General features: G+C 39.2%; 1 long non-coding RNA gene across 2 annotated transcripts in view; it reads right to left on the bottom strand.

Annotated features, from left to right (window-relative positions):
- LOC145966237 (uncharacterized) overlaps positions 1-21,807 on the bottom strand; it is a 238,414-nt gene that overhangs the window by 133,337 nt on the left and 83,270 nt on the right. Inside the window, exons 3-4 of one of the 2 annotated variants that reach the window (XR_014436995.1) lie at positions 21,006-21,144; positions 20,606-20,811 (exon numbers count right to left, since the gene is read on the bottom strand). The exons of the other annotated variant lie outside the window; for it this stretch is intronic. This is a non-coding gene — a long non-coding RNA (uncharacterized LOC145966237). Of the gene's footprint in view, positions 1-20,605; positions 20,812-21,005; positions 21,145-21,807 lie in introns of those variants that run through there. 2 annotated transcript variants of the gene reach the window in all.

Consider the following 21,807-nt stretch of genomic DNA (forward strand, 5'->3'; position numbering starts at 1 on the left):
GGAGATTTATCTCCCAGCTTATGCATTTTACAAAAGTAGCAAAACGATTCGGGAAAACAAAATTTGACATGTAAACTGGTTATACTCAATTCCAACGCAGTTGGAAATCAACATTGCGCCAACGGCGCTGACGCGTTCTCGGTCGCATAAACAATTAAGCTAATTGTTAAAGCGACAAACGGCCTTATACACTACACTGTCATATATACATATATATATGGAATATATATATATATATATATATATATATATATATATATATATATATATATTCTGCTGACTGATATAGCCTGTGTGCTGCGCAGACCACGCGCATACTCTACTATGGGCAAACACAACGTTGCGACCACTACTCCGAGTTGCGCTTGCGAGTTGTTCTTGCGCTCGTAATACACGCACACGTGTAACACGAGCATATACATGGCGCGACTGCACGCAAGTAGGTCTCTTCGCCAAATATTTGTGTAGACAAGGAAAGCAGCGAGCCACTCTTATCGTTCGCGTATATCGCGGTGCAAAGTGAGTGTCGGTTGTATCCGAATTTTGGCACTCTTTTTGATGAGACCACGCGGCGTAAATTAGATTGTCGCAATTAAACTGTCGAGAACGTTCATTGTATTTCTTTACTTGTTAATCGATCCCGTATAAATTTATCGTTTTACTACATGCATCATTCTGGGCGACAGCTAATTAATATAATTAATATAATGAAGCGTTGAGCGTTAAGCTTAGCATCGGTAATAGACGGAGAAAAATATAAGATATATACAGGGTGTTTCTTAATAAGTGCGAAAAATTTTAGGAGATGATTCTTTGTCGAAAATTAAGGGGTTTTTTTCACATAAACATATACTCCTACATCCCTCCCTGTGGAGTTCCCTTGTACACTCCTCCAAAAATGGGGGTAAAAATTAGGTTTTTATTTTTTTCTCAAATTTGGAACAAGTTAAAGAGATGAAATTATAGTGAATATTTTCTACTAGTAAAAAGGTTATTTATTAATATTTTTTTCAACCTCCCATATTGTTATAAGGGGATGAAACTAGCAACCCCTATTCAATTTTTTATTACAACTTTTTAATGTTTATATGAAAAACCCCCCTTATTTCGACAAAGAATCATCTCCTAAAATTTTTCGCACTTATTAAAAAACATCCTGTATATATATTGTGTTTATAATTGAACAATGCAATTTAAGGATTATATTATTGGTACGGAGCGTGTTGCGTTTTTCTTGTTCATTTTCTCTATATAAAATATATCGTTGAGTCGAGAATCTCCGCTTTTTCGAGATCGATAAACAGCGAGGATACCGGAGAACGAAAAATAAATGTACAAATAGGATCCACACAACTGTAGTACACGTATATATTATGCACAAGTGGAATTGATCGATGAACCCGCTAAGGTGCGGCATCGTTTCCCCAGGAAACGTGTACGTCATTGTTCCCCCGCGTCTCGCTCGTATTCTCAGCAGTGCATTACATTCGATTCGAAACGGAAAACCGTACGCGGATATTTATCGTATGCGATTTCCTTTATCAACAAACAAAAGAAAAAAATTCCTCTCTCTCTCTCTCTCTTTCTCTTTCTCTCTAGTTCCATGCTCGTTCAACTGAACAACGTGCATCGCGAACGTGCATGCCAGTTGCCATACGTCTCTCTTCTTGCCACGTAAATTCGCCGCCGACAACGTACACTTCCGGCATCCCTAAACGAACGACGCAATTCATTTTTTCATTAAATTAAGTTGACCAGAGTAGACCGGTACATGCAGCGGCTTTTCAATTTTTGCTCGAGATATGCCGCGTGCACCGAGTGTTTGCGTACAAGCCAACGAAAGTAAATGATATTACGTCGAGCCGAGACGCGCTAGATAAAGACTTACCGTTAATAAAGCTGCAATATTGAATATGCGTCGGCGGCACGAGCGCCTAGTTTGTCATGACAAAAATCACGACGCGTTTCAAAGAAGCCAATTAAACGGGATCTAATTATCTTTAATTATATCTCTCTCCCTTTTATAGCTTTGAGACGTGCAGCGTGGACGTTATAAAACGTTGCTCTCCGACAATCGCGACAACAGGATTCTCTTTCATGAATTTTATGTTATCGGCAATCACGTATCGACGAGCAATCGCGATAACGATGAGATTGCGTAACGAGTAATGCAGAGTTTGCATTATTACGCTTACGAGCGTAGAAACTTGAACAGGGGAGGCTGATCTGCAAGCGTGAAACTTGTCGCTAGCGAGAATCCCTTCCCCCGATCCGATCGATAAAACTGTATAACGAAATATCTATTTATCCGGTTGACATCCGGCAAATGATTTATCCGCGCCCACAGGGTGACGGGCAGGAGGAGCGTGTCGGCGAACACGGAGCAACAAAAATCTCAAAAGCCCTCATACCCATTGGAGTAGACGTAAAGCAATTTCACACAGCGGGGATCAGGAAGCAGCTTGAGCAATAAAGCTTTACGCTCCTGGAAAAGCGCGATATTATTTAATGCTCGGTCAATCGAACGCCGCGACGCGGAGCGGAAAGTTCTTGGTCGTCGCGACCGACAGTTATTGAAAAATTCAAATCGGCCGTCGCACGTAATTTTTTCTCTCTCTTCCTCTTTTTCGCGAATCGCTTTCCGGTCGGCAATGTTTGCGATCGCTAATAAAAGCTCGACATATAATTGAGTGTATCGCGCACGAGCGATATATTTACGCGAATCGCTCATTGATGCACTTCAACCGGTCGCATTGCAAGTACCGATAAATAAATTGCAAATTTCGTTATTTAGTTTACGCGAGATACCAGCGTACCGTGTACATGTTGTGAAAACATTTACGCAGATTACACAGTGAATGAGGTAGAGGATACCTCGTATCGGAAAAACTTTATCTCCCCTGTAATCGTCGCGAATGAATTATGCGTGTATTAATAATAATTTATATATGTGCATCTATGTACCTGCTTCTATAAAAAAAAAACACAAATATAATGATCGAATAAACGAGTAATCCTTCCTTCAATTTTTTAAATAAAACTTGGCATTGTTAGAGCTATTAAAAATACAGAAATTAACATTTCCAACACAACGCTCTTCGATATAATAAAATCTATAAGAGATATACGTATCTACAGGATTAGAAAAAGAGAGAAGGAGAGAGAGAGAGAGAGAATATGATTTGTATTTGATATAATTGTCATAATTTAAAATTAATTTCGTATAATATGAGAAAAGAGTATCAAAAGTTTCTTTTGACAGTTGATATATAGTTCATAGAGTATCCTCTTTCTTTTAAACGTAGTCACGCGATTGCTTATTCCAGTTTTTCACCTCTAAACTAAACTTGCTTCGGTTTTATCGCAGTTCTATCCGATAAACATTGCGCTATTTACCTCTCTTCCCCTCCCTCTCTCCCTCTCCTTCTCTCTGTCCTTTCCTTCACTGCCAGAAATTACGTAGAGGCTTACCTGGCTCACCGCAACACCTGCGGCTTTCTCGTCCCCCACCCGCCCTTCCCCCGCTCTTCCAGAGATATCGATTTTCTTTAATCTCCACCGCCAAAAAGATCCTCATCGCGGATATTCCAACGTGAGAAACAGCAACTGACGACGATCGACGTTTCTATTATAGTTTTTAACTTAGTGATTGCCGTTGACATTCGAAAATCGTCGCCGCTTTTAGTCGAGCCACTTGTAAAAATTGTGTTTATCGTAAAAATAAATCAATCATCCAAATATATCACTCAAATCCTATCGCTTCTCTTGAGCGCGCGAGCTCAATTGAAATACTTTTATCGAATTAATATACATCTCTTTGCATAAATATGATACGAATGTATCTTTGAAAATGTAATTTGAAATTCCGCATCCTTTGAATCAATATTATGTATATTTTTATCTTTTCGGATTCATGGTATTTATTACATCTATTATTATTAAACACGCAACGACAAACGATAGCTCTCGTATGCGAGACATTTTATCGCATTGTAATTAACTTTGTTGTTATCGCGATGTAAATGTAATGCGGGAATGCCAACAAAACGAGAGCGTAACAAAAGTCGCAGCTGGTTTCAGCTGAAACACTAAACCTAGGATATATAAGGTGGACTCATTAATGAAGAAGCAAAAAGGAAGAAAGGTGTCCGCAGCTATTCAGGAAGCACTCAAGAAAGTTGAGTTTACAATCAGGTACGTCGAGAGGAAAGGTAAACCTGCCTTCGTTCTGCGAGTTAAAACTATCCAGCGCGACTAATGGCTCAGAGTGGTCGAATGACACGCGACAAAATAAAATACAGCTTCTACCGAAGGCAAGTTCTTAGCTCGGAAAGACCGTGCAGCAAACCTTGTCTTTAGAACCGCGACATTTAAACGATATTTTTTTAATCCAAAAGATGGAGTACGGATAAAAATTTCGCGATTGAAAATATCACAAACAGGATTATATATATAAATTTTATATTTAAAATATGCATTAAAATAAGTATAAAAAATTCTGTTCCAGAAAACAGGATATGCTTGATCGAACGAAAGGAATAAAAAAAAAAAAACAATTTTTCGTCTTATCGTGACTTTAATAAACTCTTAAAACTTGCACAAATTTGTCGAATTTTACGTAACATCAGTATCATTTAACGCGAGATACTTTGTATTCCGTGCTACGGCCGTCGCTCGGTCATTAAGCGAGTAACGAGCAAGTTTCTATCGGATTTTGAATGTGCCAGAAGGGGGCTGGAGAGGCAAAGAAACGTCAAGTCGCGTGCAAAAGTCGAGAGGTCTCTCGGTCTCCGCCGACAGCCGTCATCGTCGTCGTTGTCGTCTTGGTCGTCTCGGTCATTTCTCCCCGTTGATGCGAAATTACCGTGCAAACGCAATTGTAAATGCTCGCGAAATATGATTCGAAGGTAGATGATAAAAAATGGACGCCGGGATATCGACGTCAGCCTTAGAAACCAAGGTGAATCAACGCGACGAAATAAATTTTGCAAGCATCTTGACATTTCTAACAATATTTTCTATTTTTCTCGATAAATATATGATATCGCCGGACATTACAAAGTCATATCGCGAAATCAATTTTACGACATTTTCTCATATTTGTTGTGTATTCAAATCAAGAAATATATACATGTGTATGTACTATTGATATTTTTTTCTACATTTACTTCCTTCTCCTCCCAAGAATAATATAAATATTCGATATAAATGAAATGTAAAATCTTGGCAATATCGACAACTTGATGATATCTCTTTTTTTTTTCGTCGCATTTCGCAGCGGTGATTATTGGAGAGTCTAGACACGCACCTAATCTTACGATGGGACTTGATTTTCAGAAACTTTTAAAAGTGCTCCCAAGTTCTAATTGAAACTTTCGATCACAAACATTGCCCTATCTTCGGAGCGATCATAAAGTTGCTTAAGCCGCGGGCACTCTAATTCCGAAAAGAGATTCAAGTTTAATCATCGGATCGATTTATGAGAGCGCCGCGTGGCGCGATTAAAAAAGTTACGCGCGATGCTAATAAATGCTGTTAAGGGCACCTGTCGAAGATACATTAAATAATTCCGATATATTATATATTATATATCGATTTGGTATGTGCATATGAAATGAACGCGCGTTGGACTTGACAGACAACGATGCTCGTGATGATATTAAATCGCCCGTTATGGAAAACATTTTCATTCTGTAATCTCGATGTCATGTCGGCTCGCGATTTGCTCGGCTATGCAAGTGGGTGAAAAAAAAAAAGATAATGAAATAAACGCAATCTAAGTTCTACAAACTAGTTTTTGAAAGCGCTCCGTTTATTTCGAAGATTTACCTTCTCTCAAAAATGTACCACGTATGATAAATATTCGCGTTGCAAAAAAATACGTCTGTATTCTCTCGTGGCGATTGAAAGCTCTCTCGAATTTATACGAGGAAAATTTACTTCCGTAATACAATTTGATTTTAATCCATTACGTACGATTCAGCATCAACGTTTCTCGTTTGAATCTTCAAAGTTACATAATCCATTTAACAAACTTGCTACTCGGACGCAAAGCTTTTATAATAACTACAGAATTGGCAGGGAGACACGATCGACTATTCGAGTTAGCGAGACGCGAATAACACAGACGGATTATTTTGCCGCTTAAAAAGAGGGAAGAGGCTCGCGCTCGAGTCAGCCGGGCGCGAGAGATGCTCAAGTAGTCACTTACCTCGACTGGTCAGACTGCGGGATGGCTGGTCGGTCGATTCTGCCGTAGTTTCGATCGCGATCGCGACCGAGAGCGAAACGGGACACGATGTTTCCACGGCGCGGAACACGGTTTAAAGCACGATGACCCCACTTTTCGTTCGACGCCGATCGTCAGGAAGCCGAGCTGTCACGTGCAATCTATCTACGCACCGACAACCAGCGTGCCCACGTGACGTGTTATGCACCCGCATGACACACGGACAGGTGCCATCGTCAACGCCGGGTCATTCGAAGACAAACGAGACGACGATATATCGTTGCGGGAGCGAATAACGAATGTGTTGCGACAACTCGTTGCGGAAACTCGGCCGCGCATCGGCAAAAGAATTTAATTAATGCTCGTGACGCGCGTAAAACGCGCTTTACCACGCGGATTTACCGCGTTTTTCGCGTTATGGAGATATATTGGAAAATATTATATACGAGATATGTATATCCTTAATGTAGCAAGGATAGCAATTTACGTCCAATCGAGCCAAAATAGTTTAATCGCTATTCAAAGCCTTTCTATAGAAAAAGTATCTATTATTATTTTTAATCAGATTAACTTTTACTACCATCAAATTAATGAATCTGATTTTAACCGATAACATCTGCTATTTTTAGTCGACAATATAAGTTTCTAATCTTTGATTAAGAATGAAAATGTGCTACGCTTTTGGATTAGATTAGTTTTGTGCCTTTAATGATAAAAAACTGTCTGCTACAGGGAAAAATTTTAATTCAATAATTATATCAAGAATAATAAAGTTGAGAGTCTAAAAGAGCGATTCACGAGGAGTAAAACGCGAAAAGTAATTTATATATTTAATTCTACTTCGATTGACTATAAAGCACAAATGGCAAACTAATAAACACGATAACAACTTACTACAAGGAAGTGCCAACTCTTTTCTTTTCAACTCGAACGAGTGAGTCCATGCAGGTGTCACCTAACGGAAACTCGACCATAGAAACTTTCCTGCCGTCTTTCGTTCTCTTAAAATCCTCAACTAAATAAAAGGAAACTCAACTATCCCGCGATTACGTTGCAGCAAGGTGACCCGAGCTCGTTTCCTATTACCTTCAGCGGACGTGTCACTTAGCGGAAACTTGATCATCGGAGGCGCGAAAATCCTGCGCGCTCTCAAGATTCTCAAAGAGAAAACTTTGAGGGCTAACAGTCGAATGACTACGAGTGCTAAAATTATAACGATCTTTACTAAAATTTTTACGTAGAGAAAATCTAACGATGAGCCAAAAAAATAATTGTTCAATTTTCCTTTTCGCTATTATCATACTTTGTGCTCTAACTATTAAATTTTCAACCGTAACTATTAAATTTTCAACCGTTATTCCAATTGCAAATATTCACGTGATTACTCAAGCATAATTTGAAACATCGAGCAAGTAATTTTCATTTAAAACATCCCGCGTAATTTCATTCCGAATGTCCTCTAAAGAATTGTTCGAAGAAGAAGAATGATCTCGTGAAGCAACGTGACAGCCTATTCGAAGACATTAATATCAAGTGAATTTACGATATTTTTTTAATTTCTCTTTTCTTTCTTTTTACCCGGGAAAATCCTTCGAAGACGAGAGAAACTGAATCCCTTGCGAAGCCGCGTTGCTACAAGGTGACTCCGTGTCGTCTTCCTCATCCTCGACAGATGATTCCACGCGGGTGTCACCGAGCGGAAACGCGACGACCACAAACGTATCCGATCCTGAATGATTTCTGGCTCGCTCGCTAACCTCCTAAGAGAGACTTACGGACTGACCTAAAACCCGTTAGAGGACGCGCGTAACTTTGTGCTACCTTGCGAGGGTTGCTCGGGATAGCTAGGGGTTGTTGACTATGCGGATGCCGACGGTAGACTGACGCGGTGGTGGGATCGCTTTGAGGATCGTGTGGGACGGTCGTCGACGATCGGGAGTGGCTCTGGCTCGCTCGCGATGGGCGCACGCGCACCCCCTGCCCTCCCTCTTCCCCCTCGTACCGACCGATCCCTTCAGCAGAGCTCTCCCTTCGACTATCCTGTCGTTCGGTCCTGTTGTCCCCTCGCCGTCGCCAACCGCTTCCTCGGCCCACCCGAACCACCAACGCCATCCAGGAGCGCCCTCTGGCGAAGGGTAGGGTGGATAGGTGATACGGTGACGAGACACCTATATGTTCGGGGTACATCGGCTCGATCCACCGCGAGGGAGGAGAACGAGATAGGGAGGAGGGGACCGATGTCCGACTACCACTGTCGTAACGTCACGCGGAAGGGGATGGAAAGATGTTGCCGCGCTACCTTGCAAGAGGTGGACTTGGATCAGGATTTCGAGAAGGACGCCAATGATCTCTCTTCGTTGGAAAGGATGCAAACTTTGACTTGACGTTGATTTTGCGTCATATGCTGGACACTCTGCGCGTGTTGTAAAATAAAACTTAAATAAAAATAGCAAATTTTAATAAATAAAAATTTTGCGAGAGAAAGGACAGAGAGGTGAAGTTTTAACGTTGATAATTTTTCACCTTTTCTCTTTCATGGAAATGGGAAAATATTCTTCTAGGTACATCGAGAATAACAGCGCATCTAAAATAGCATCTCCGCCAATTATGTTCGCCGACGGTCTCCTTGCACACGTATGATATATATACAGGGGAAATCTCAGTTTTCTCGCGCGAGACAGGCACCCACCGTGTTCATGGTGTCTACCAGGAAGAGACCGAAACCTTATCTCCGTCTCCTATCGCGACTAATGGAAAAAGATGCGACGCGTCACACGATACAGCGACTATCGAGTGTCGTCGCATTTCGAAGAGGATAATAATAATGCAATTTCGAGATTAGGATCGCGTGAGAGGCGATTTGAGGGTCCGATGTATGAACATACATCATGGTCGAGTCTGTCGTATAATTTAGTAAAGCCAATAGAAGGCCGCCCCATACATGCGTATCCAATAAATTACCAAGGCTTAAAAAGTTTGACTGAAATTGTTGCCCAAAAAGAGACTTTTCGAAAAAGATGGATACTTTTGATATATTTAATACAAAAAGGTAGAAATTTTTTAAATTATATATCAAGAATTAATATAATTTATATCAACCATTGTTGATTCTATCATTTTACAGCATTCTAAAGAAAGTTAAAGTGACAACTTGTTGACCAGACACCTATTTGACAAAAGTTAATTTTAATAAAATTCGAATCGAGAAAAATTGTTCAATCTATACATTATTAAAATTATAACAGTCCGAAATGATTCAGACCAAAACAGACTTCATTACTGCACTTATCGTTGGTGAAATAATCCAATTACTGGGTCAGGATCGTGCTCGGACCTACTCGAGTGCGCGATGAATAGGCATCACCGCGACCGTTCTGTCGCATGATTTAGGTATACGAGAGATGATGGCGCGTATACACCTTTGTACACGGGTATCCATTCATAGGGTGAACCGTATAATCAGCGAGCGCTCCCAAAAGTATGCGGGAATATCTCAATTCCTTTACACGCTGGACTAAATTCTTCTCGACAATTTGCAACAGTCCATCGTGTAATTGCAATTTTCGTAATTGCGCAATTTTCTTCAGAATCATGTCAACGAGACAAATCTTACGTTAATGACCCATCCATGGGTCAAAATAAATTTCGACAAATGAAAGGAGAAAACTCGAAGGAAAAAATCAACGTAAAATAAACATTATCTCGCAATCAGGTGGCTTTAATTTTGTCGTTCCGTTTAATCGGCCCACCTTGTATATACGACCACGAGCGCGCCGGAGTCGCGCGAATCCGATTCGTCACCCACGATGCATCGATGGCGGAACCGGGGGTGGCGGAGGGTGTGCTAGTTAGAGCCGTATTCATTACAAATTACAGACCGCGAACTGGTTTTATGACACCGCAGAAGCGCGAGGGGCGAGGGGGGCCGGTGTGTCGTCTGTGTTTCGCGAGCTCCCCTTTTAATCCACCACAAATGTTCATTTTCCGGCCAATTATCGCTAATTTTCATTAGAACGACATGGCCTGGCGTGACGTGGGTGGTGCGTGGCGCGTGTTCGTCCTCGAAACGGCATGCGAAAGAACTGATTTGCGTTTCCGTTTGTGCTTTCCCGAACCCGTTTTAGTCCGCCCGTATCGTTGATTTTGGCGGATGACGACGAAACTTTGGTTCCAACTAACAAAATTTACTTTCCTCTAAATATGGGATGGCGAATCGGGCGACTCGGATCGCACCGATCGTTTCGAGGAGAAATTTAACCCTTTCGTACCTCTGGGACATATATGTCCCACCTACGAAAAAATTCATAACTTTTAAACAAATAATCTTATCGACTTCTACCTTGGCTTGTTTTAAAGAAGAAGATTCAAGCTATATGTAAAAAAATCGCGCACTTTGAAATGTAATGTTTACAGTACAATATAATTATCTAAACTTTGCAAAAAATCAAACTTTTAGAGAATGAAGATTAACCGCATATTAATTGAAAAATCATAAAATTTATGCGCTAATTATAAACTTAAAGTTTTATTTAAATGTGATTACAACTTTATTATGATAAATATTATAATAATTTATATGTGTAATCAAAGTAAGACGACGCGTGCAACGGACATCCAAGTCTCGCAGATGCGCGGCTTGCAAAAAAAAATGTATAACAACGCTATGAGTCGAACGTGTGTGTGTATATTCAGGAAAAAACATAATATATATTTAAAAAAAAATCAAAATAAAATCAAATCTCATATTTTAAATATATTGATATTTAAGCTTTTCATTATCGCCATCTAGAATCTGCCATTTTGAATTTAAATTTTGATGGTAAATTTGGAATCAGCATCCCCAAAAACCTGTAAAACTGTCTTCATATGAAACACATCTCTTTTGGGAAAGCCGGAGGTACGAAAGGATTAAAGAGACGGAAATAAATGTTGTCGACGCGATCGTGTTTAAAATTAGGGCGAAATTGTTATCGTTTTTGAGAAAAATCCATTTTTCGATTCGTCGAACGTTGTAAGAGTCGCAAACGAGTTGCAGGGCGTGCGATATACTTTGATGAGATAAGGAAGGAATTACTATCCATTTAACTCAAATGTACATAATCCGTATTTATGCGTGGGACAGTAAAACGTGGCAATCTCGTATCCGGGGTAACAATCGCGCTCACGTCATTCGATTACGCGGAAAGTCATAAAATGACTGTCCGATCGAATTATGGGATCAACACGGGGACATATATATCAATCGGTGCCGAAAGAAAGAGGCGATCGATCTTTAACATCACGCGTGGGACATGAAAATGTCATCGCAGGAGAATCGAAAAACATGTACTAGTCATTTTCATCTGAGAAAGAAAAATCTATCCGACCATTTCATTCATTAGGGGGACTCGTAGAAACTATGACGCTTCGTCGCGCGACGTTTCAGGCCCGTTTCAGGTCTCGATAATTTACGAATAAATATTATGGATCGCTACCGAAGCTTAGAAACAAATTCCAATTTGCCAGACGGAAGAGGCGCCGTCGAGCAGTTATCTTTTCAACACTTTTCCACCATCCTGGCTGCGCATGAATATTAATAGCAATTTCGGTGTCATTCCGTCGTGTCCACGAGATCAACTCCTAACTCGGTGGAGCCGCGCTAACCCCGTCCATTTATTACGCCAAACAGTGATCTGCATATTCTAACGCTGCGTGCAAATTAATTCGTTACCAGGAAACGATCATAACGGACAACGACGTCGACAGCCATGTCACTCCCACGTAAAATCTTTTGACATCGAGGGAGGGGACGTCGGGAGAGGATCGGAGGGGGGAGGGAAGGGGAGAGGGTAGCGCGAGAGCGCACCGGGGCCACATCTAGGCGCCGATGGAGCGGCTTTAACTCGGCTGGGACTCGTGGCGTTAAGTCGAGTGTCGTTAAGTCACGTCGAAATTATGCGGCACGGCCGTTTGGACAATTTTCCAGCCGTTTAAGCCGCAATATCTTCCCGCGATCCCGCGCCAGGAAGGGACAGCTCGTCAGGGTAGACGAACGAGTATATTTGACTATCATGGGCGGCGCCGCGATAACTCCCCTAAAAGAAAGACGCTGGATAAAATGAACAGTGTCAGCTCGTATAATCCACATTGTACGCAAGAGCGAAAAGTTTCGCGTCTCGACGTACTTATACAAGTATGTCAAAAATTAATCGCGAGCCTAACCGGTGTCAATTGTTTCGGAATTAATTTTTCTCGCGCAATTAAATTTCTTGGCGCGATGGGAAACAATAGCCGGAGCGGAATGTGTTCGGCACGTGACGGACAAGAGAAACGTCTCTCGCGCGTGTTTGCACGTATATACGTACACACGCGTGTGCGTCGCGTCGAGTCACGTCGTTTTCGTCGTACGGAGAGAGCAGATTTGGAAATTATGCAAATCCGCGGCGGAGGCTGCCGCGCGTCGCGTCAAAAATATTCATTCCGGACGCTCCTTTCTCACTTCAACCGCCTCATCTTTGAGCCGTCTCCCTCCCCCCTGCCGCTTTTAGCATGTCGATCTAACGTTTTTTTCAATAAAAAGAGGAGCGATTCCTCTATTCGTTAGCCAGTGCCTCGTGGCAATGCGAAAAATCACCTTCGTTTCGCATTTTATTTCTCCCTCTTCAACTTGCATCGTTAAAAATTGAACAAGATATAATTGCTCGTTAGACAATTAATATTAGGGGTGAGGATATAATTGATATTAGCGCGTCAGTCGAATCTGTAAATCAAATTTCTCACATCTTATTCCTGCGATAAATCGTAGAATGCAGATCTGAAAAGTTTTCGAGGGAATACGGGTATCTCGTCTAGACAGATTAAAACTCTAAACTACAATGTTATAAATTTACAACGCATCGCGCCGATAATTCAATCAATGTTCAATAAGATCCATTGTAATATATCTGCCAGGATATATAGACGCAATAGCGCACGCGGGAGGGGCTAGGGAGGGAATCAATTTCGCGATAACAAGGACGGTGTACATCAAAATTTCGTAATGCGTCGCGCATCGCGCAAAAATATTTCGCGAGTCGTTTGTGCGCGAGGCGGAAAGCAAACATCCATAACGACACATTTCATCAATTCGCAATATCGCTCATAGCTTGAAATTGCGCCATGATAAATCCCGTGGCAAATTACGTGCGGCCGAGCACCTACGGGTTAAATCCATAGTGAAACATTTCATCATTGAAAGGGCGCGTGGACGATACAAGCGGCGACTGGTAATTTTATCACTTGAACGGCCGGCTAAATTAACGTACCTCGCAAATTACGCATTCGCGTATGGAGAACGACGATCTAATCCAAAGTAAAGGAAAAAGAGCAAAAAAAAAAAGGGAAAAAGAAGAGAGAGAGGGAGAGGGGGAGGGGGAGAGACAAGCGCGGAGCGCAAACGGTTTATCCCGTTATAAAATTCTACGGTAGATTAAACTAGAGAAACGATAGTCCTGTTGCGCGTGACTCTAATGGCTCGACAAACGATACTTTAAAGCGCGGCTCGTTGCCCGCGCCGTGCAATCCGCGCGACACTACTATGAGTAGATCGCAAATGCAATTTTTTACGGTGGATCAATTGCCTCTATAAATCTTGACAAAAGGGATAAACGCGTATGTGGCGTAGATGAACTTGCCAACTTTTATCAATTTCCCCCTGTGAATCGTATCTCACGCGCTAAATCTCTCGATATAAACGGTGATGATACCTTTGTATCGTCTACTTTGTTGATGTATATTCGGCCTTTTTACAGCTTTGATCAATTTTCCATACGGTAAGAGATTTCCACAATTACGAGCATGTAAAATTAATAAACAAGAATTAATGTAAATATAACGCGTACGAGAGAGAGATAAAGAATAATTGACAAAAAATGCTGTACAAATTACTTTGAAATTTTGCCAAACACAATTTTATTTCCATTGAAAATCGGGAGCTCTAAATGGAATTTATAATACCTTTATGAATATATGCGTTTAATGAACATGATTAATCGACACAGAAATTATCTGTGCAAAAATTGAAAAAAATATACATATCTGATACAGTTAAAGATAAATACAGCGAACGTGCGCGCGATACATGAAGAAAATTTAATTTATTCATAAAGTCACCCATCCATCCAATTTCGTTTTAAGGCGATGATATCGAATCGCAAATTTTATTATTTTATATATATATATATATATATATATATATATATATATATATGTACAGAAAAAAATAAGTGTCAAATCAAAACTTGTATACTTAAACTAACTCGTTCGTTGTTTCGTATACGCAACAATTTATAATCTTCTTGGAAGAATTTAATCATTTTAAATTTCAACAATATTATAGTCTTATTTTAATATTGTAATTGTCACCTCAAGAATATATAATTATTTAATTCTACTCTAAGAAAATTATAATCTTTGATTTAAAAATGTTATTTTCCATCTAACATTGTTTCATTTCTATTCGAGAAAATTAAATCTTAAAAATCATAAGAATATATTTTTCTCGATTGAACTATATAAAATGGCTTCATTCGAGTAAGCAATTATTCAAGCAATTATATTTTTCTTTAATTAACGCGATATAATCTCATTTCAAGATTTCCATGTTAAAACTAAATAAATTTTCAAAACAAGAATGTCCTTTTTTTCTGTATACATATATTATTACAATTACATGTTTGACGATCGGGTTACATCGTTATTGGCAAAAGGGACACACCCCAAGCATCCCGGGATTATTGCGAACGTGTAAACCGATGAAAACTTTCCATTCGTCCTGCTGAACGGATTTCGACGCGTGCGGCAAATCGTTCTCGCTGAGCAAGAACGGCGTGGCTTCCGCTGTACGGTTTTGCCTAACGCTAATAGTATTTAACGTTACATTTAACAGGATTATTACGTAATAACGTCTATCGCACCGTGTAGCTCCGAAATATATAAATATGCATTGGCTCGCGTGAGCTGAATACACGTGCGCCTCGCGTCAGAGTCCGGATCGTTATGCTAACGAGTACACTCGTGTTCCACCGATAAAGCTGCTTTATGCGCGTTTCCCGCCCGCCCCTATTGGCGCAGAGAGAAAGGGGAGATATGTATATTTTCCGTCATATTATTACACTTAAAAATTGTCGTTTCGATCGCGGACAACCTGTTAATAAAAAAAAAGGACGAGATGCGAGCAATTCTCTATAAATTAATCTCGAGATAGAAAGATGTTATTCGACTGTGGACGCTGTTAATTTGGCAGTCGGAAGCCAGCGACAAGTAATATCGAGCTAGTTTTGAAATGCATACGCGCATCGCGATTACGTAACGTAGCAGGGCACGATCGTAAATAGCGATAATCCATTGGATCGGTTTAACAAGTATCATTGCGCGGCAATTCCCCTTGTGTTTCGCGAAAATATGTGGCCAAGATTAATTCGTCGCGTTTATATCTCGACCCTCCTAGACGCAGGTTTTAGTCCGGAATAGAGATTTACAAGATTACAAGCAGCGAAAAATAATGTCGGCAAATGACACGAGAATAGAAATATGACTCATGCGAGAAGAGACAGCGAGAAATACAAGAAGGAAGCGCGCAGAAAGGCGCTCGCCTTTACATTTCCCTCATATCGAATCGTGATTTGTCGAGACAATGTGTTTCGATTTAACGAACATCGTCCCGACGTAGTCAAGATGCCGTCGACGATAACATAATGCAGATGTTCGATTGGCGACAAACACGTGATATTGCGATAGCGAACACGAATGGCAAAATCAAAGAGACAGCAGCGAGAGGGGACGAGAGAGAAAGGGGGAAGGTAAAAAGGCGAAAGGTTGAATCGTGAAAACGAGCCGCCTATAGGGGAGGTTACGTCGCTGACGATGCAACGTTAGAGATAAGGCAAGCGTATTTCAAGGGTGATTGGAGGATTTCCAGTTATATTCGCTCCCGAAGATATTTGGATCCAGATTAGAAATATTTCACATATAGTTATTATCTATTTATATATTTTTGTCCCTGCTTTATATAAATATATTGTATCTTATCTGATGTATTTTAGCTCGCAGAAATTGTGATAAAAATAAAATTAAAAATTAATTTGAAACGACGAAAATGAGAAAGAAGAAAATGCCACGCGGCAAATATCATACATTGATTCGTCTTTATTTAATAATCAATAATCATTGTACATACATAACATCGTCGATGAAAGAACTAGGTTTTTTGCTTGCATCTATGCGCGCTCAAAGAGGAATATCCGAATGAATCGCGAAAACGAGCCACTGAAAAGCTCGCAGATTCGATGGAGAAAATATAGTCGGTCTCGTTGGGACGCTTTGTGGTTTTTATTCATTGACGGAGACGGGGCGAATTGGGGATCGAAGACCCAACAAGCGTTCAACGAGCATGGACTTATGTCAAAAGCGAACAGACATTATACACGTGTCAGTTTAGATCAAAGCTGATGGAAATGATCGTTTCTTAACGAGGAAAATATTCCACGACAGTCGTTTCTGTCCCCTACCCTCTCTCTTACGTCATTCCGGGAGAATACTTTATTCTAAACGGCTTTGATAGAAATATTATTTCGAGTTGTAGAGAATCTCCCGCAACTTGCGATATCACACGGCTCGAAAATGTCCGAAAAATATTTGTATTCTTTATATCCACGCGTACACAAAGTATCCGTGAATTTGAAAACGTAAACAAAACGTGTCATTAATTATTAAGCGTATAAAAATTTGTCCAGTTCCCATCAGAAAATTATTTTTGTTTTTATGCGGTATCACGTTCTAACAAACAAAATGTACGTGTAAATGTTTTTTTCCACCCTATTGGGGACTGGATAAATCTCTTTACTATCTCGGCGCGGTGGATATATTTTGCGAATATATCGTGTGTGATACGTATACATACATCATTTGGCAAATCCAGCCAATCGAGTGCCCGCTCGAAGCTGGATCATACATCCAAATCGAAGATTATGAACAAATCAGGATCGGTAAGATCAAAGAATCATTTTTCCCGAGTTGTATTTTCTCTCGTTATTACCATTCGCTAATTATAAATTGGAGATATACGTCAAATTAGGATTTTCCCTATGAATGCCGCTTTGAAACATCCGCGTATTCAGAGTAAAATCGGTGTATCTTTAATAAATATTGATTATTTTTTCAGATATCAAATCTTCTCATTAAAAAGAGATAATTGAAATCTCTTATTGTTTTTCTATTTAATTCAGATACTTGAGGAATTATCTTTAAAAATTTATAAATGGGACAATTTCAACTCGTGAGAAACGAGCGGTATCTTTAATTTTCTCATCACTGTTTTTCAAATGTGCACTGAGAAAAAATCTGGTTGCATTAATTAGAAATTTGGTAGAATCAGAATTTCTGAACGAATCAGAATTTCTTTAGGAATTACCAGATGAGTATGATTAATTTTTTCCTGTTAAATTTACCAAATTTTCTTGATGATAATATTAAATTTAAAAACAAAATGGCGTCACTGTCCATATTTAGTTAATATAACAAGAAGTTTTATAGAATCAACTAAAAAATACTAACCAAATCCTTATAGTAAAGTTTATTAAACGTTCTAGTTGGAAAAAATTGAGTCTTATCGTGTCAACTAGAAATTCTGCTTTAATCAAAATGCCTTCTATCGCATACGTTTTGTTGACACAATCAAACGATTTTTCTCAGTGTATGCACGCAACTACACGCAACAATGTACCTGCATCATCTTTGTATTATTCCGCACTTTCCGCACTTCCGCACATCATGACCTATTTACAGTTTAATTCACTCTCTCTCTCATTCTTTCTTTCCTTCTCTGTCGTACATTTCAGGTAATATTTAATGGATACGGTTGCGCATACTGTGATGGCCTATATTTGCGTTGCACTCGAGGCAAGGTACGTTCCGACCCGCATAATGACCATCTCGAATCGACCAACCGGTGGATTTATGTCCAATTATTTTCTTTCTCGGTTTTTCTCAACGAGGACACGTCCGGCCAACGAGCACAAAACGCGAGCATCCACAAGAGTTCTCGAAACAATCGTACGTTGGCGTATGATTGGAGACGGCGAGCAAGCAAGCCGGAGAAATACGCTATTATTGTCACCTAGAATTTTTCTGGCATTCTTACAGCGTGTAATTTTTTCTTAGCTCTCGTGTGTGGATCTGACCGAATAAAGTTGCGCGGTTTTAGCCAGAAAGAGATAAATAAGAAAGAAAAGAGAAAAAAAAACTATCGTTAAATCTTCAAAAAAATTATAATATTTAAAAAATAAAGTTTTGCAAAACATTGCGATTTTCATTGAACTTTGCAAGAAATGCTTCCTCTACTTTTATAAAATCAAAATTGATATTAATCAAATAACACGTGATACGATGCAATTTTGATGATGGTTATTTTCAACATTCTTGCGATATTTTCAACGTAACGAGGCAAGACTAGAGCGGAAAAAGATACAATTAACTCGCCTACGGTAATACGCCCACGTCTTCCTTGATCGACGCTAACTCGTCGTGGGTCTAGGTCTTCGGCAAGAGGAATCGTTATTGGCGACACGAATGTTTGCATTTCCATAAGTCTTCGTTTTAATTTACCCCCCGATGATCCAACCCCGGGACGCCGGAGTTGAGAAGCCCTTAGGGTAAACCGTTCTGAAATTGTCCTATGTCACGTAGCTTATACGGACCAATGGACGGCGCTGGGAGCGAGATGGTCGTATAAATTATTTCATTACGAAGAGACACACCAACGCGCCGCGAATTAACGTTGTCCGACACGGAAGAATGTTTGCCCCGATCGACATCGTCAAAAAACAATTCCTTCCGTGATAAAATGAACGTGACACGAACACATCGATAGAGACGATAACGATTATCGATCAGCTCTAGCATTCGTTTACGAGAAGACGACTTCCCGCGTCGTACAGATCGTCCGAATCCATGGGTGGTCGACTTATTGCATCCCGCAACGCGAATTCGTAAAAGGACAACTGACAATGTCCAGCTGAGAAATTAGGATCCCGTAGATGCGGGTCTAAACGAAATTGATGGTTTCTGCGGGATCAACGAACCTTCGATTTACTCTCATTACGCGACGATTGTCGACTAGACGCGAGAGAGGCCGGGTACCTTGGAGACGATTCATAATGGCTAATGCAGAGAACTTGGCCGGCAAATATTGTTCGAAAACAATCCGCGCGAAGCGTATGATGGATAGGAAAAACAGGGCAATAAAAAGCAATTGAATTCATAGATTGACACAAAGTTAAATAACACGCCCATGTTCTCGGAACATTTTGTTGACACCGCATATAACTATGTATATAATACACGCGATCCTGGCTGGAAGATTGATATTTTAGCAACAGATGGCTTCCAATCTTATCTATCGCTACAACACAAGTCAAACAAAGACAGATGTTTGTTGGCTCGCGTGTGTTCATCGATTGGAAAAGTTAAAACCGGTTCTTCGGCGCTATTATATGAAAGAGGAAGCGCACATTTTAACGTATCATCGTTAAATCACTCGTCGACAAATAGGAAGTGAAACGAACGAGTCACGAGTCGTAGATTGAAAGTGTGAAAGGATGTCGATATCCGTGATGCAAGAAGCTAACTTCTCGAGATAAAATGAAAATTGAAGCACGATTATTAATAGCGTTTGATTATCTACCAAAGTAAAGCGGTATGTGTGATCAACATTTTCGAGAATAATTACTGAAATTAATGACGGAACAATGAAGGCTCTTATAACGCGGGCAAACAAACTTTCTTTCCTGTAAATCTCTAATACCGAGAACAATGGCGTCCGTTGTTTGCCGGCTTTAAGCATGCCGTAGTACGAAACTACAAATCCCCCAATACCGTTCCCGGATAATTATTAAATGAAGCTGTCACTTTCATAACCGTGATTAATGATATTTAATGGAAGCTAATGGACGCGAATTGTACCGTACAATTATTTGATCAAACGAATGTGAGCGATGCGTTTGTTCGGCTTAAATCTGTTTGCCGAGCAACGGATGACATCCCAGACACAGAACGATTCTAAATGACATCGTCGTATAATATTTCGCATTTCATTATGGTAACAGATAGGCCGTAAAAAATGGCGAAAACTAGTCTACTTGAAGTCTATTTGAACAATATTTATACGTCTACAGTTTGCATGTTATTAATGCGTTTCAATTTGTCATACAATCCGTCGGCGGTCGTTACAAGATAGTTTTCTACAACGATATATTGTTATTTCAAACAAATTTAAAATTTAATATTTTAAAGAGAAAAGTACAAAGGGATATTTATAATATCTTTGAATAAGTATTTTATTACAATATGTGATAAAATAGAAATAAAATATTTTTTTTCAAATGTGATAAAAAGAATTATAATAAATATAAATCAAAAATATGGATTCTGTTATGGAAGAAGAAGAAATTAATAAATTGCAGATGTATAAAATCTTGAAAAACGTGCGTTATCCTCAATAATTCTCGGTCAACGATAAGATAGATTTCTATATCTCTTACGTGTGTTTGTCGGACTCCTCGCTCCATCTAATAAGCGCAAAATGATTTTAGTAGAGCATCCAGTCAGAAAAAATCAACAAGTCACATTATCGACAAACCAAATAAAAGAAAAAATTGTGTGTAACTAAATCCTTTAGGGCGATTCTTACAATATATTTGAAAAAGAAATCTGTTTTATATAAAATACATGCAAAGATATCGTGTTTTGCAAACTGTCGTACATATTATCGGTATTTTTTGATCGTCAAACACATTACTCGACGTATCCAACAACTGCTCCATTTTCAAGATTCTGCTCCATTCTGATTTCTTTAAAATAGCATTATCGTTCGTTGGTTAGCGTTCTGTAATATCAGCAATCTGTAAAATAGTTATTCGACATCAAAATGTATGTAAACAGTTCGTGGAATGTTTCAAAATTTAGCACGCACATAATAACTTTTATGACATAATTTAATTGTGCATTTTTGCATTATATTTAAAATAAATTTGTAGAAATTTGTATTTTCCGATGTGTTGTCGTGTAAAATATACTTGTAAAAATAGATTATATATGTCAGCTTCATTAAATATATTTTAACATATTAAATATTAAAAATAAGAGAGAGAGAGAGAGAGAAAGAGAAAGATTTTCTTTTTTCTTTTGTGATAAGTGATATAAAATATTATTATTAATATTTGTTAATTCTCTCCCTCTCTCTCTCTCTTTGTATGTATTATAATTTATTTTCTCGTAAACAATTTTAGTATATATAATATAAAATATTTAACTTAATTATTTAATTTTTTTAATATTAATTATAAACATTAAATCTAATATTGCTTAGTTCTCTTGGCTATTTATTCAGGCGAACATTTGCTCGTGTTTATGTACGAATATTCGAAATCATTTTAAATCCGTTAAATCCATATAGAGACACTATTATCTAACTATGTAAACATGTTTATTAAATTTCGATTGCATCTGACACGACACGTGTAATAAAGTATAACCGGTCTGATGTAACATTCCTTTCTGATATG

This window comes from Camponotus vicinus, unplaced genomic scaffold, assembly GCF_025532165.1.
Source record: "Camponotus vicinus isolate PSW18456_S1 unplaced genomic scaffold, iyCamVici1.0 SCAF_2, whole genome shotgun sequence".
NCBI lineage: Eukaryota > Metazoa > Arthropoda > Insecta > Hymenoptera > Formicidae > Camponotus > Camponotus vicinus.